A 14,931-nucleotide genomic window follows, 5' to 3' on the forward strand; every position below is an offset into this window, starting at 1 on the left:
TACGGGGATGTTGGGAGTATAGAAAGACTGTATTTACAATTTTTATACAAGATGAGTCAGAGTAGTTAAAATGGCTGAGCATCAAACATACGCAGCAGCCAACGTCCCGCGATTTTCTTCTTTCCATAGCAATATGTTTGTATGAAACATGGTTATCTGGCAATGAATGTAACTTGTATGGATTACGAGGTTATCATTCTGGATATTGTAATCTTGAACTGTATCATGGTGGTGGAAGTGCCATACTTGTAAACTCGTCATTAACATACACGCGTTGTCTTGGTGTCGGATTTAAAAATATGTCTGTGAATCTGCTTGGCTCGAATTTAACCATAATGTTATGCGAATTAACAATCGTAACACCATCGTAGCTTCCATTTGTCGGTCACCTTCATCTTGGTATTCCAAGATTCGTCGGACGATCTCGCCACTGCCACCATTTGCTAGAGTTGTCGGACGGTCTACGAGTTGTAGGCCGATCTCACCGCTGGCATTCAGATGTAAGATTTGGCAGTCGTAGCTGTAGGAAGGAGCTTCACTCTTTGTCGGGACTTAGGAGAGCAGGATTTATTTACATGTCATTTACAGTTCAACATGAGATACATCGACAGTCTAACTCCCAAATGGAGCCCGCAAGACGAGCATACAGCAAACAGCTTACGAGCACACGGCTCACGAGTACATTTCGAGCACGACAACGAGCCTACTCTAGCAGCCGACAATCGCTGTTTATAAGCTCTCCGCTCGACGTCATAGTTCGACGTCATTGCACATGACCCGCCCTTTTGGAGGAGGCGGGCTCTCAACTTGGAGGAGGAGGATGGCTCACACACACACACACACACACACACACACACACACACACACACACACACACACACACACACACACACACACACACACACACACACACACACACACACACACACACACACACACACACACACACACACACACACACACACACACACACACACACACACACACACACACACACACACACACACACACACACACACACACACACACACACACACACACACACACACACACACACACACACACACACACACACACACACACACACACACACACACACACACACACACACACACACACACACACACACACACACACACACACACACACACACACACACACACACACACACACACACACACACACACACACACACACACACACACACACACACACACACACACACACACACACACACACACACACACACACACACACACACACACACACACACACACACACACACACACACACACACACACACACACACACACACACACACACACACACACACACACACACACACACACACACACACACACACACACACACACACACACACACACACACACACACACACACACACACACACACACACACACACACACACACACACACACACACACACACACACACACACACACACACACACACACACACACACACACACACACACACACACACACACACACACACACACACACACACACACACACACACACACACACACACACACACACACACACACACACACACACACACACACACACACACACACACACACACACACACACACACACACACACACACAGGTGTAATGGTCCGGAGCCGACGTCAGAGGGGCTTCGCGGAACTCTGAGCCGTCGCGGGTAGCGCGTCCGGGTAGCACATTGTCTTTCGTCTTGTTCGGCCCGTGGGAAGGAGCCTTCGTCGGCGTTCCCGCGGCAACTCCCCCACTCATCGCAGAACAGGGCGGCGTTGTCGTGTTGCGCACAAAGCCTGCTTCGTCGAACTCGCAGCCGAACCGGGTGGCCTACCCGGGTAGCACATTGTCTGGTGTGTCGAAAAGCGCATGGGGAGGTTTCTCCAATTACCTCCTTTCGAGAACTCCCCTGAGCTGACCCCTCGCCACGTGGCTGCCGGTTATCCGCAGTTCTCTGAAGTGCGCCACCGTCCCGTTTGGATCGGAACATGTGCAGCGGGCTGAAATAGCTGCAGGCCGATCCTAACAGTATCCAGAATTTCACAGTCAGTTAAGCAATTCGCAACTTTCACGTACGGTGGCGCCGTCGTGCGGCGGCGGCCGGAAACAATCGAAAGATTATACTCGCCGCTGGCTGCCGCCTGTTCGCGTAGCGTATTGGTGTTGCCTACGCTTTTCCTTCACTTTTGGTCGATGTTCTAACGCGTTCAAAGCTCCTGTGGGATCCTGAAGGACACAGAACAGAACATGCTCAGAATTAAGGAGCAAACATAGAAGTAACCGTGTTTCCTGCGTGCCGCAATGGGTGCCGAGCGGTAGTCATGCGGTAGGTGATGTGAGCCTTCACTCATTCCCACCGGCTGCATCCATGAGGAAGAAATTGATTATTAAGTTGCGGATTGGCAAAGATGTCACAGAAGCGATGAAGGTTTGCAGTGCGCACTTCATTCCGGAGGACTCTTTTTGTAATACGACAGATGAGTGACGATTCCGAGCACTTGAAATCGCGAATAGACGCACCTCCATAAAGACGCAGGCATAGCACTATATTGTGTGCAGGGAAAGAAATAATGCGCAATCTTAACTCAAATGTGTTGTTGGATGATTGATGCTTGTGTTCTTGCCACGCCTTCGCGGCTACGTTGGAGCGCAAACATTCTCCGTGAAGCCTTGTACCTGCTTCATAATTTCTTCTCGTTCATGCATTCGTGCTCTGCAACGCCGGCTTCACATTCCACCATTTTCCAACAGAGAGATGAGTTTCTCATTTGTGCATAGAAGCAAAGTGACGCAGGCGTAGAGGGACCTGGAATTCGTACCTCGTCTGCCACTTCGATGCGCGGCTGCAACGTGTGCACAGGCGCGCATGACTGCACTCGTAAGGTAACAAATCCTAGTCCAACAAACGTTAAACTACTGTGTTTGTTCGCGTAGCGAACCCTCAGCTGATCTGCGTGTATATTATTTTATAAAGATAAATGGAAGAATAAAGCGAGCATTGCTGCGGACCGGTAAATATCGGCTGTGTATCGCTTGATCTGCCTATAGGCAAGACGCGTAGGACACACGCAGGCTGTAAAACTACCGCAACACTGTAGCTTGCACAGTACTCATAAAGTGCGATAATTAAATTACAAGGGTGAACGGTTATCGTATTAGCTCGCAAAAGCGGTCAGATATGGTTTTTTGTTTACTTCTCGTGTTCAACATCCAGCTTTGTGAACACAGGCAGGGATAACTAGACAAGAAATTTTCGCACGCAAAATGCTGTTTTAGGGCTGCTTTTTACGCCGCCGATGTAAAGGACTTCGGTCGCGCAACACCAGGAAGGCTTTTTTTTTTTTTTTTTTTTTTTTTTTTTTAATCGACACGGCGGCTTATTCAAGCGGTCTAAGCAACAACTTGCAGAGAGCACCACACCGTATAAAAGCTCACGGTACCCGTTCAAAGAGGTCAAATAAATAGAATAGCAAATAGAAAGCACGGTCATTTCTCCTAATAACACCGTCGCGGTAAAACAAACCACAGCTCGTGTGGTTTGCTTCGAAGCCGCGAAGTTTGTATGCAAAGGCCTTCAACAGTCACGGACGTCGACGTGCACGCTTTTATGCCGCAGCACACACTTCCTCGCTTTCAATCGGGCTTCGAATCCTGCGTTCTTCTCGCCCAATATGAGCCATTACGCATGCTAACGACAGCGGGCGTGTAAATTGAAAGTACATTTCAACATGACGACGCGAAACAACATGTCACTGAGCAAGACGACCGCAGCACTGCATCGACTGCTCTAGTTCTTAATCTCTCGGACAGCCATGTTGGATTTAAGGTGGCGCCCCCTATAGGCCGTGAAAGTTGCGAATAGAGTACATGCACTGTTTAAACAGCTTTGGCTTTTCTTCGCATATTTCAGCTCCAACTAGGAATAACTTACTGGATTCTAGTGCACTAATAAATCATATCTCCAGCATTTCATCTCATCACATTGCAGAAGTTAATTTGTGCGCGATTACGTAGTGTTGCATGTGTCCTTAACCGTATAAGGAGTTACGCACCTACCAATATTAAAAAAGTGACTGTGAATGATTTAGGTTACTCGCACGTAAAGTACGACATTTGCTGTTTTTTTTTAATTGCAGCGGATTTTAAAAACATAAAATTGACAGCCTATTAAAAAGCTTACTAAAAAGTGTTGCGTACAAACAGACCAGGGATAACTGATTTCGAGATTTAGAAATGCCCGATTTTGAGTCTTTGTTTCGTTCGGCAATTGTGATCTTATTTTTGCAGCAATGCTTTCCGATAACCTGTCCATAAAAGCGTTTCTTTGCGTCGACATCTCAGATATTGTTACGCGAAACCAGACACATGGTGTCCCGTCCAGATAAAATATCACATTGGCAAGCATGATGGTAGGGTCCCAGTGGTGGCTTTGGCTAACACGCTCATACATGCTGAGCCATCGTCGACATCAACGTCATTTTGGGCGCAGAATGTACCAGGATCACGGAGGCTATGAACCGTAACGTACGTTGTGCTTGTCGCCGTACGTGTAGATGGCGACGGGGTGGTTCTATCGGAAGCCATAGCTGCGAAGGCGAGGGTGCGGCCGCTTCAGAGCTCCGTGGCGAGGACGGGGAACGTTCCACCTCCACCATAATGTTACGTGAAGCGCGAGTCAGTAAGACGAGCAACTATTTACAGGTTGTATTTACAACAGCGGTTGCAGCGCTGACCGGTTAGATTTACAGCGCGAGCCCAGTTCGTTCTTCCTCCTCTTTTCACGAGTGATGGCGCCCACGTGCCTCGTTCAAACAATCAAATATCACACGCGTGTAGCATATGTAGTTCCTCGGACAAGAACTCGTTATGGAATAGGACAAACAAGGTACTATATCCCCCACCTGTTTAATAACCTTCCCATTCCAGTACTGGATCAGACAAATTTGTCAGGATTAAAAAAGGGCGTCAAGGCAATGATAACATCGTTTTCCCATGTATAAAGTATATTTTGTTGTAGTGTGATCTTTGCAACAATGAATGTAAGGCTGTTATTCACGCTGTCTTCGCGATTTTTTGTTGTTTTCAATAGGTAGTAACGTTGTTTACATATTGTGCCATGTTTACTCAGTTTTAATGGTTGTTGTGTGCTAGTGTTTTCATTTGAACATTAAGCGTTGTTTACTGGGAATGTTTACCTGAGTAACCTGCGATACGTTTTTTAAGATATTTTATTATCTTTCATTTAGTTTGACATTTAGTTTGTCTCTAGAAAGGTTACATAACGCATTGCCCTGACTGCCAGGTTTCTGCTATACAAGCCCACAGAAGGTTTCGACAGACCTAGCAAAATTATAGGTACAAATTCATTATTGGTAATTTGTAATATTATTATTATTATTATTATTATGATTATTATTATTATTATTATTATTATTATTATTATTATTATTATTATTATTATTATTATTATTATTTCAACTAATGCGTTTTTTGTAGAAATGAGGGCCCGTTTACTTTATTTTACTTGTACCATTTCCTTATATATCATTAGCACCTTGTTTCCATTTTAAAAATTTGCAGCTCCCAAATTTTTTTGAAGACCGATGTGCCACAAGGCTCCACATGTCCCGTTTCCTTTTTGATGTGTACGTTATGGACACGTGCAATGCTCTATCTACTTGCAAATTATTTCAATATGCAGATGATACTGTACTTGTAGCCACACAGGTCAATTTTTCAAATATATTGTCAATGCTTCAGAATGGCGTTGGAAAATTATAGGATTGGTTTGATAGAAATGTCATTGATATTAACCATTCTAAATCAAGGTTGGTTTGCTTCCATGGCCCACTTGGGAGTGTCTCACTTTCTTACTCGCTTTATTTGCACACGTATCGATGTGTCGATTGTTCATGCCCTGCAACAAGTTTTTCTGCTTCAGTAAAGTATTTGGGCGTATGCCTTCATTCCGGCCTTCTTTTTTCGATTTACGTACATATGAGCCAGACTCCGTAAAACCGTCTCTTTATTCTATCCCATCAAAATGTTTTTACCTCCGTCGGCCAGAAGGCATTTGCTTCCCTTGTTAGCATACAGTGTACTCAGGTATGGAATTATAACATTTGTTCATTGTTCTGGTATTTGGCATCAACGTGTAAATACGCTCCGAAACACGAGAACAATGAACAAATGTTGTAATTCCATTCATGAATCACCATGAACCACCATACATCACCAACTAGCCTACACCGACACTCTGCTAAGCTTAAATAGGTTATTAAAATGTGTATTAAGCAGCAGCAGCAGCAGCAGCAGCAGCAGCAGCAGCAGCAGCAGCAGCAGCAGCAGCAGCAGCAGCAGCAGCAGCAGCAGCAGCAAGCAAGCAAGCAAGCAAGCAAGCAAGCAAGCAAGCAAGCAAGCAAGCAAGCAAGCAAGCAAGCAAGCAAGCAAGCAAGCAAGCAAGCAAGCAAGCAAGCAAGCAAGCAAGCAAGCAAGCAAGCAAGCAAGCAAGCAAGCAAGCAAGCAAGCAAGCAAGCAAGCAAGCAAGCAAGCAAGCAAGCAAGCAAGCAAGCAAGCAAGCAAGCAAGCAAGCAAGCAAGCAAGCAAGCAAGCAAGCAAGCAAGCAAGCAAGCAAGCAAGCAAGCAAGCAAGCAAGCAAGCAAGCAAGCAAGCAAGCAAGCAAGCAAGCAAGCAAGCAAGCAAGCAAGCAAGCAAGCAAGCAAGCAAGCAAGCAAGCAAGCAAGCAAGCAAGCAAGCAAGCAAGCAAGCAAGCAAGCAAGCAAGCAAGCAAGCAAGCAAGCAAGCAAGCAAGCAAGCAAGCAAGCAAGCAAGCAAGCAAGCAAGCAAGCAAGCAAGCAAGCAAGCAAGCAAGCAAGCAAGCAAGCAAGCAAGCAAGCAAGCAAGCAAGCAAGCAAGCAAGCAAGCAAGCAAGCAAGCAAGCAAGCAAGCAAGCAAGCAAGCAAGCAAGCAAGCAAGCAAGCAAGCAAGCAAGCAAGCAAGCAAGCAAGCAAGCAAGCAAGCAAGCAAGCAAGCAAGCAAGCAAGCAAGCAAGCAAGCAAGCAAGCAAGCAAGCAAGCAAGCAAGCAAGCAAGCAAGCAAGCAAGCAAGCAAGCAAGCAAGCAAGCAAGCAAGCAAGCAAGCAAGCAAGCAAGCAAGCAAGCAAGCAAGCAAGCAAGCAAGCAAGCAAGCAAGCAAGCAAGCAAGCAAGCAAGCAAGCAAGCAAGCAAGCAAGCAAGCAAGCAAGCAAGCAAGCAAGCAAGCAAGCAAGCAAGCAAGCAAGCAAGCAAGCAAGCAAGCAAGCAAGCAAGCAAGCAAGCAAGCAAGCAAGCAAGCAAGCAAGCAAGCAAGCAAGCAAGCAAGCAAGCAAGCAAGCAAGCAAGCAAGCAAGCAAGCAAGCAAGCAAGCAAGCAAGCAAGCAAGCAAGCAAGCAAGCAAGCAAGCAAGCAAGCAAGCAAGCAAGCAAGCAAGCAAGCAAGCAAGCAAGCAAGCAAGCAAGCAAGCAAGCAAGCAAGCAAGCAAGCAAGCAAGCAAGCAAGCAAGCAAGCAAGCAAGCAAGCAAGCAAGCAAGCAAGCAAGCAAGCAAGCAAGCAAGCAAGCAAGCAAGCAAGCAAGCAAGCAAGCAAGCAAGCAAGCAAGCAAGCAAGCAAGCAAGCAAGCAAGCAAGCAAGCAAGCAAGCAAGCAAGCAAGCAAGCAAGCAAGCAAGCAAGCAAGCAAGCAAGCAAGCAAGCAAGCAAGCAAGCAAGCAAGCAAGCAAGCAAGCAAGCAAGCAAGCAAGCAAGCAAGCAAGCAAGCAAGCAAGCAAGCAAGCAAGCAAGCAAGCAAGCAAGCAAGCAAGCAAGCAAGCAAGCAAGCAAGCAAGCAAGCAAGCAAGCAAGCAAGCAAGCAAGCAAGCAAGCAAGCAAGCAAGCAAGCAAGCAAGCAAGCAAGCAAGCAAGCAAGCAAGCAAGCAAGCAAGCAAGCAAGCAAGCAAGCAAGCAAGCAAGCAAGCAAGCAAGCAAGCAAGCAAGCAAGCAAGCAAGCAAGCAAGCAAGCAAGCAAGCAAGCAAGCAAGCAAGCAAGCAAGCAAGCAAGCAAGCAAGCAAGCAAGCAAGCAAGCAAGCAAGCAAGCAAGCAAGCAAGCAAGCAAGCAAGCAAGCAAGCAAGCAAGCAAGCAAGCAAGCAAGCAAGCAAGCAAGCAAGCAAGCAAGCAAGCAAGCAAGCAAGCAAGCAAGCAAGCAAGCAAGCAAGCAAGCAAGCAAGCAAGCAAGCAAGCAAGCAAGCAAGCAAGCAAGCAAGCAAGCAAGCAAGCAAGCAAGCAAGCAAGCAAGCAAGCAAGCAAGCAAGCAAGCAAGCAAGCAAGCAAGCAAGCAAGCAAGCAAGCAAGCAAGCAAGCAAGCAAGCAAGCAAGCAAGCAAGCAAGCAAGCAAGCAAGCAAGCAAGCAAGCAAGCAAGCAAGCAAGCAAGCAAGCAAGCAAGCAAGCAAGCAAGCAAGCAAGCAAGCAAGCAAGCAAGCAAGCAAGCAAGCAAGCAAGCAAGCAAGCAAGCAAGCAAGCAAGCAAGCAAGCAAGCAAGCAAGCAAGCAAGCAAGCAAGCAAGCAAGCAAGCAAGCAAGCAAGCAAGCAAGCAAGCAAGCAAGCAAGCAAGCAAGCAAGCAAGCAAGCAAGCAAGCAAGCAAGCAAGCAAGCAAGCAAGCAAGCAAGCAAGCAAGCAAGCAAGCAAGCAAGCAAGCAAGCAAGCAAGCAAGCAAGCAAGCAAGCAAGCAAGCAAGCAAGCAAGCAAGCAAGCAAGCAAGCAAGCAAGCAAGCAAGCAAGCAAGCAAGCAAGCAAGCAAGCAAGCAAGCAAGCAAGCAAGCAAGCAAGCAAGCAAGCAAGCAAGCAAGCAAGCAAGCAAGCAAGCAAGCAAGCAAGCAAGCAAGCAAGCAAGCAAGCAAGCAAGCAAGCAAGCAAGCAAGCAAGCAAGCAAGCAAGCAAGCAAGCAAGCAAGCAAGCAAGCAAGCAAGCAAGCAAGCAAGCAAGCAAGCAAGCAAGCAAGCAAGCAAGCAAGCAAGCAAGCAAGCAAGCAAGCAAGCAAGCAAGCAAGCAAGCAAGCAAGCAAGCAAGCAAGCAAGCAAGCAAGCAAGCAAGCAAGCAAGCAAGCAAGCAAGCAAGCAAGCAAGCAAGCAAGCAAGCAAGCAAGCAAGCAAGCAAGCAAGCAAGCAAGCAAGCAAGCAAGCAAGCAAGCAAGCAAGCAAGCAAGCAAGCAAGCAAGCAAGCAAGCAAGCAAGCAAGCAAGCAAGCAAGCAAGCAAGCAAGCAAGCAAGCAAGCAAGCAAGCAAGCAAGCAAGCAAGCAAGCAAGCAAGCAAGCAAGCAAGCAAGCAAGCAAGCAAGCAAGCAAGCAAGCAAGCAAGCAAGCAAGCAAGCAAGCAAGCAAGCAAGCAAGCAAGCAAGCAAGCAAGCAAGCAAGCAAGCAAGCAAGCAAGCAAGCAAGCAAGCAAGCAAGCAAGCAAGCAAGCAAGCAAGCAAGCAAGCAAGCAAGCAAGCAAGCAAGCAAGCAAGCAAGCAAGCAAGCAAGCAAGCAAGCAAGCAAGCAAGCAAGCAAGCAAGCAAGCAAGCAAGCAAGCAAGCAAGCAAGCAAGCAAGCAAGCAAGCAAGCAAGCAAGCAAGCAAGCAAGCAAGCAAGCAAGCAAGCAAGCAAGCAAGCAAGCAAGCAAGCAAGCAAGCAAGCAAGCAAGCAAGCAAGCAAGCAAGCAAGCAAGCAAGCAAGCAAGCAAGCAAGCAAGCAAGCAAGCAAGCAAGCAAGCAAGCAAGCAAGCAAGCAAGCAAGCAAGCAAGCAAGCAAGCAAGCAAGCAAGCAAGCAAGCAAGCAAGCAAGCAAGCAAGCAAGCAAGCAAGCAAGCAAGCAAGCAAGCAAGCAAGCAAGCAAGCAAGCAAGCAAGCAAGCAAGCAAGCAAGCAAGCAAGCAAGCAAGCAAGCAAGCAAGCAAGCAAGCAAGCAAGCAAGCAAGCAAGCAAGCAAGCAAGCAAGCAAGCAAGCAAGCAAGCAAGCAAGCAAGCAAGCAAGCAAGCAAGCAAGCAAGCAAGCAAGCAAGCAAGCAAGCAAGCAAGCAAGCAAGCAAGCAAGCAAGCAAGCAAGCAAGCAAGCAAGCAAGCAAGCAAGCAAGCAAGCAAGCAAGCAAGCAAGCAAGCAAGCAAGCAAGCAAGCAAGCAAGCAAGCAAGCAAGCAAGCAAGCAAGCAAGCAAGCAAGCAAGCAAGCAAGCAAGCAAGCAAGCAAGCAAGCAAGCAAGCAAGCAAGCAAGCAAGCAAGCAAGCAAGCAAGCAAGCAAGCAAGCAAGCAAGCAAGCAAGCAAGCAAGCAAGCAAGCAAGCAAGCAAGCAAGCAAGCAAGCAAGCAAGCAAGCAAGCAAGCAAGCAAGCAAGCAAGCAAGCAAGCAAGCAAGCAAGCAAGCAAGCAAGCAAGCAAGCAAGCAAGCAAGCAAGCAAGCAAGCAAGCAAGCAAGCAAGCAAGCAAGCAAGCAAGCAAGCAAGCAAGCAAGCAAGCAAGCAAGCAAGCAAGCAAGCAAGCAAGCAAGCAAGCAAGCAAGCAAGCAAGCAAGCAAGCAAGCAAGCAAGCAAGCAAGCAAGCAAGCAAGCAAGCAAGCAAGCAAGCAAGCAAGCAAGCAAGCAAGCAAGCAAGCAAGCAAGCAAGCAAGCAAGCAAGCAAGCAAGCAAGCAAGCAAGCAAGCAAGCAAGCAAGCAAGCAAGCAAGCAAGCAAGCAAGCAAGCAAGCAAGCAAGCAAGCAAGCAAGCAAGCAAGCAAGCAAGCAAGCAAGCAAGCAAGCAAGCAAGCAAGCAAGCAAGCAAGCAAGCAAGCAAGCAAGCAAGCAAGCAAGCAAGCAAGCAAGCAAGCAAGCAAGCAAGCAAGCAAGCAAGCAAGCAAGCAAGCAAGCAAGCAAGCAAGCAAGCAAGCAAGCAAGCAAGCAAGCAAGCAAGCAAGCAAGCAAGCAAGCAAGCAAGCAAGCAAGCAAGCAAGCAAGCAAGCAAGCAAGCAAGCAAGCAAGCAAGCAAGCAAGCAAGCAAGCAAGCAAGCAAGCAAGCAAGCAAGCAAGCAAGCAAGCAAGCAAGCAAGCAAGCAAGCAAGCAAGCAAGCAAGCAAGCAAGCAAGCAAGCAAGCAAGCAAGCAAGCAAGCAAGCAAGCAAGCAAGCAAGCAAGCAAGCAAGCAAGCAAGCAAGCAAGCAAGCAAGCAAGCAAGCAAGCAAGCAAGCAAGCAAGCAAGCAAGCAAGCAAGCAAGCAAGCAAGCAAGCAAGCAAGCAAGCAAGCAAGCAAGCAAGCAAGCAAGCAAGCAAGCAAGCAAGCAAGCAAGCAAGCAAGCAAGCAAGCAAGCAAGCAAGCAAGCAAGCAAGCAAGCAAGCAAGCAAGCAAGCAAGCAAGCAAGCAAGCAAGCAAGCAAGCAAGCAAGCAAGCAAGCAAGCAAGCAAGCAAGCAAGCAAGCAAGCAAGCAAGCAAGCAAGCAAGCAAGCAAGCAAGCAAGCAAGCAAGCAAGCAAGCAAGCAAGCAAGCAAGCAAGCAAGCAAGCAAGCAAGCAAGCAAGCAAGCAAGCAAGCAAGCAAGCAAGCAAGCAAGCAAGCAAGCAAGCAAGCAAGCAAGCAAGCAAGCAAGCAAGCAAGCAAGCAAGCAAGCAAGCAAGCAAGCAAGCAAGCAAGCAAGCAAGCAAGCAAGCAAGCAAGCAAGCAAGCAAGCAAGCAAGCAAGCAAGCAAGCAAGCAAGCAAGCAAGCAAGCAAGCAAGCAAGCAAGCAAGCAAGCAAGCAAGCAAGCAAGCAAGCAAGCAAGCAAGCAAGCAAGCAAGCAAGCAAGCAAGCAAGCAAGCAAGCAAGCAAGCAAGCAAGCAAGCAAGCAAGCAAGCAAGCAAGCAAGCAAGCAAGCAAGCAAGCAAGCAAGCAAGCAAGCAAGCAAGCAAGCAAGCAAGCAAGCAAGCAAGCAAGCAAGCAAGCAAGCAAGCAAGCAAGCAAGCAAGCAAGCAAGCAAGCAAGCAAGCAAGCAAGCAAGCAAGCAAGCAAGCAAGCAAGCAAGCAAGCAAGCAAGCAAGCAAGCAAGCAAGCAAGCAAGCAAGCAAGCAAGCAAGCAAGCAAGCAAGCAAGCAAGCAAGCAAGCAAGCAAGCAAGCAAGCAAGCAAGCAAGCAAGCAAGCAAGCAAGCAAGCAAGCAAGCAAGCAAGCAAGCAAGCAAGCAAGCAAGCAAGCAAGCAAGCAAGCAAGCAAGCAAGCAAGCAAGCAAGCAAGCAAGCAAGCAAGCAAGCAAGCAAGCAAGCAAGCAAGCAAGCAAGCAAGCAAGCAAGCAAGCAAGCAAGCAAGCAAGCAAGCAAGCAAGCAAGCAAGCAAGCAAGCAAGCAAGCAAGCAAGCAAGCAAGCAAGCAAGCAAGCAAGCAAGCAAGCAAGCAAGCAAGCAAGCAAGCAAGCAAGCAAGCAAGCAAGCAAGCAAGCAAGCAAGCAAGCAAGCAAGCAAGCAAGCAAGCAAGCAAGCAAGCAAGCAAGCAAGCAAGCAAGCAAGCAAGCAAGCAAGCAAGCAAGCAAGCAAGCAAGCAAGCAAGCAAGCAAGCAAGCAAGCAAGCAAGCAAGCAAGCAAGCAAGCAAGCAAGCAAGCAAGCAAGCAAGCAAGCAAGCAAGCAAGCAAGCAAGCAAGCAAGCAAGCAAGCAAGCAAGCAAGCAAGCAAGCAAGCAAGCAAGCAAGCAAGCAAGCAAGCAAGCAAGCAAGCAAGCAAGCAAGCAAGCAAGCAAGCAAGCAAGCAAGCAAGCAAGCAAGCAAGCAAGCAAGCAAGCAAGCAAGCAAGCAAGCAAGCAAGCAAGCAAGCAAGCAAGCAAGCAAGCAAGCAAGCAAGCAAGCAAGCAAGCAAGCAAGCAAGCAAGCAAGCAAGCAAGCAAGCAAGCAAGCAAGCAAGCAAGCAAGCAAGCAAGCAAGCAAGCAAGCAAGCAAGCAAGCAAGCAAGCAAGCAAGCAAGCAAGCAAGCAAGCAAGCAAGCAAGCAAGCAAGCAAGCAAGCAAGCAAGCAAGCAAGCAAGCAAGCAAGCAAGCAAGCAAGCAAGCAAGCAAGCAAGCAAGCAAGCAAGCAAGCAAGCAAGCAAGCAAGCAAGCAAGCAAGCAAGCAAGCAAGCAAGCAAGCAAGCAAGCAAGCAAGCAAGCAAGCAAGCAAGCAAGCAAGCAAGCAAGCAAGCAAGCAAGCAAGCAAGCAAGCAAGCAAGCAAGCAAGCAAGCAAGCAAGCAAGCAAGCAAGCAAGCAAGCAAGCAAGCAAGCAAGCAAGCAAGCAAGCAAGCAAGCAAGCAAGCAAGCAAGCAAGCAAGCAAGCAAGCAAGCAAGCAAGCAAGCAAGCAAGCAAGCAAGCAAGCAAGCAAGCAAGCAAGCAAGCAAGCAAGCAAGCAAGCAAGCAAGCAAGCAAGCAAGCAAGCAAGCAAGCAAGCAAGCAAGCAAGCAAGCAAGCAAGCAAGCAAGCAAGCAAGCAAGCAAGCAAGCAAGCAAGCAAGCAAGCAAGCAAGCAAGCAAGCAAGCAAGCAAGCAAGCAAGCAAGCAAGCAAGCAAGCAAGCAAGCAAGCAAGCAAGCAAGCAAGCAAGCAAGCAAGCAAGCAAGCAAGCAAGCAAGCAAGCAAGCAAGCAAGCAAGCAAGCAAGCAAGCAAGCAAGCAAGCAAGCAAGCAAGCAAGCAAGCAAGCAAGCAAGCAAGCAAGCAAGCAAGCAAGCAAGCAAGCAAGCAAGCAAGCAAGCAAGCAAGCAAGCAAGCAAGCAAGCAAGCAAGCAAGCAAGCAAGCAAGCAAGCAAGCAAGCAAGCAAGCAAGCAAGCAAGCAAGCAAGCAAGCAAGCAAGCAAGCAAGCAAGCAAGCAAGCAAGCAAGCAAGCAAGCAAGCAAGCAAGCAAGCAAGCAAGCAAGCAAGCAAGCAAGCAAGCAAGCAAGCAAGCAAGCAAGCAAGCAAGCAAGCAAGCAAGCAAGCAAGCAAGCAAGCAAGCAAGCAAGCAAGCAAGCAAGCAAGCAAGCAAGCAAGCAAGCAAGCAAGCAAGCAAGCAAGCAAGCAAGCAAGCAAGCAAGCAAGCAAGCAAGCAAGCAAGCAAGCAAGCAAGCAAGCAAGCAAGCAAGCAAGCAAGCAAGCAAGCAAGCAAGCAAGCAAGCAAGCAAGCAAGCAAGCAAGCAAGCAAGCAAGCAAGCAAGCAAGCAAGCAAGCAAGCAAGCAAGCAAGCAAGCAAGCAAGCAAGCAAGCAAGCAAGCAAGCAAGCAAGCAAGCAAGCAAGCAAGCAAGCAAGCAAGCAAGCAAGCAAGCAAGCAAGCAAGCAAGCAAGCAAGCAAGCAAGCAAGCAAGCAAGCAAGCAAGCAAGCAAGCAAGCAAGCAAGCAAGCAAGCAAGCAAGCAAGCAAGCAAGCAAGCAAGCAAGCAAGCAAGCAAGCAAGCAAGCAAGCAAGCAAGCAAGCAAGCAAGCAAGCAAGCAAGCAAGCAAGCAAGCAAGCAAGCAAGCAAGCAAGCAAGCAAGCAAGCAAGCAAGCAAGCAAGCAAGCAAGCAAGCAAGCAAGCAAGCAAGCAAGCAAGCAAGCAAGCAAGCAAGCAAGCAAGCAAGCAAGCAAGCAAGCAAGCAAGCAAGCAAGCAAGCAAGCAAGCAAGCAAGCAAGCAAGCAAGCAAGCAAGCAAGCAAGCAAGCAAGCAAGCAAGCAAGCAAGCAAGCAAGCAAGCAAGCAAGCAAGCAAGCAAGCAAGCAAGCAAGCAAGCAAGCAAGCAAGCAAGCAAGCAAGCAAGCAAGCAAGCAAGCAAGCAAGCAAGCAAGCAAGCAAGCAAGCAAGCAAGCAAGCAAGCAAGCAAGCAAGCAAGCAAGCAAGCAAGCAAGCAAGCAAGCAAGCAAGCAAGCAAGCAAGCAAGCAAGCAAGCAAGCAAGCAAGCAAGCAAGCAAGCAAGCAAGCAAGCAAGCAAGCAAGCAAGCAAGCAAGCAAGCAAGCAAGCAAGCA

General features: G+C 48.0%; 1 protein-coding gene across 4 annotated transcripts in view; it reads right to left on the reverse strand.

Annotated features, from left to right (window-relative positions):
• Positions 1 to 14,931, reverse strand: part of LOC129382271 (uncharacterized) — a 182,942-nt gene that overhangs the window by 89,942 nt on the left and 78,069 nt on the right. The window lies entirely within an intron of this gene.

The sequence above is a fragment of the Dermacentor andersoni genome, chromosome 6, assembly GCF_023375885.2.
Source record: "Dermacentor andersoni chromosome 6, qqDerAnde1_hic_scaffold, whole genome shotgun sequence".
In the NCBI taxonomy this organism is placed as follows: Eukaryota; Metazoa; Arthropoda; class Arachnida; order Ixodida; family Ixodidae; genus Dermacentor; species Dermacentor andersoni.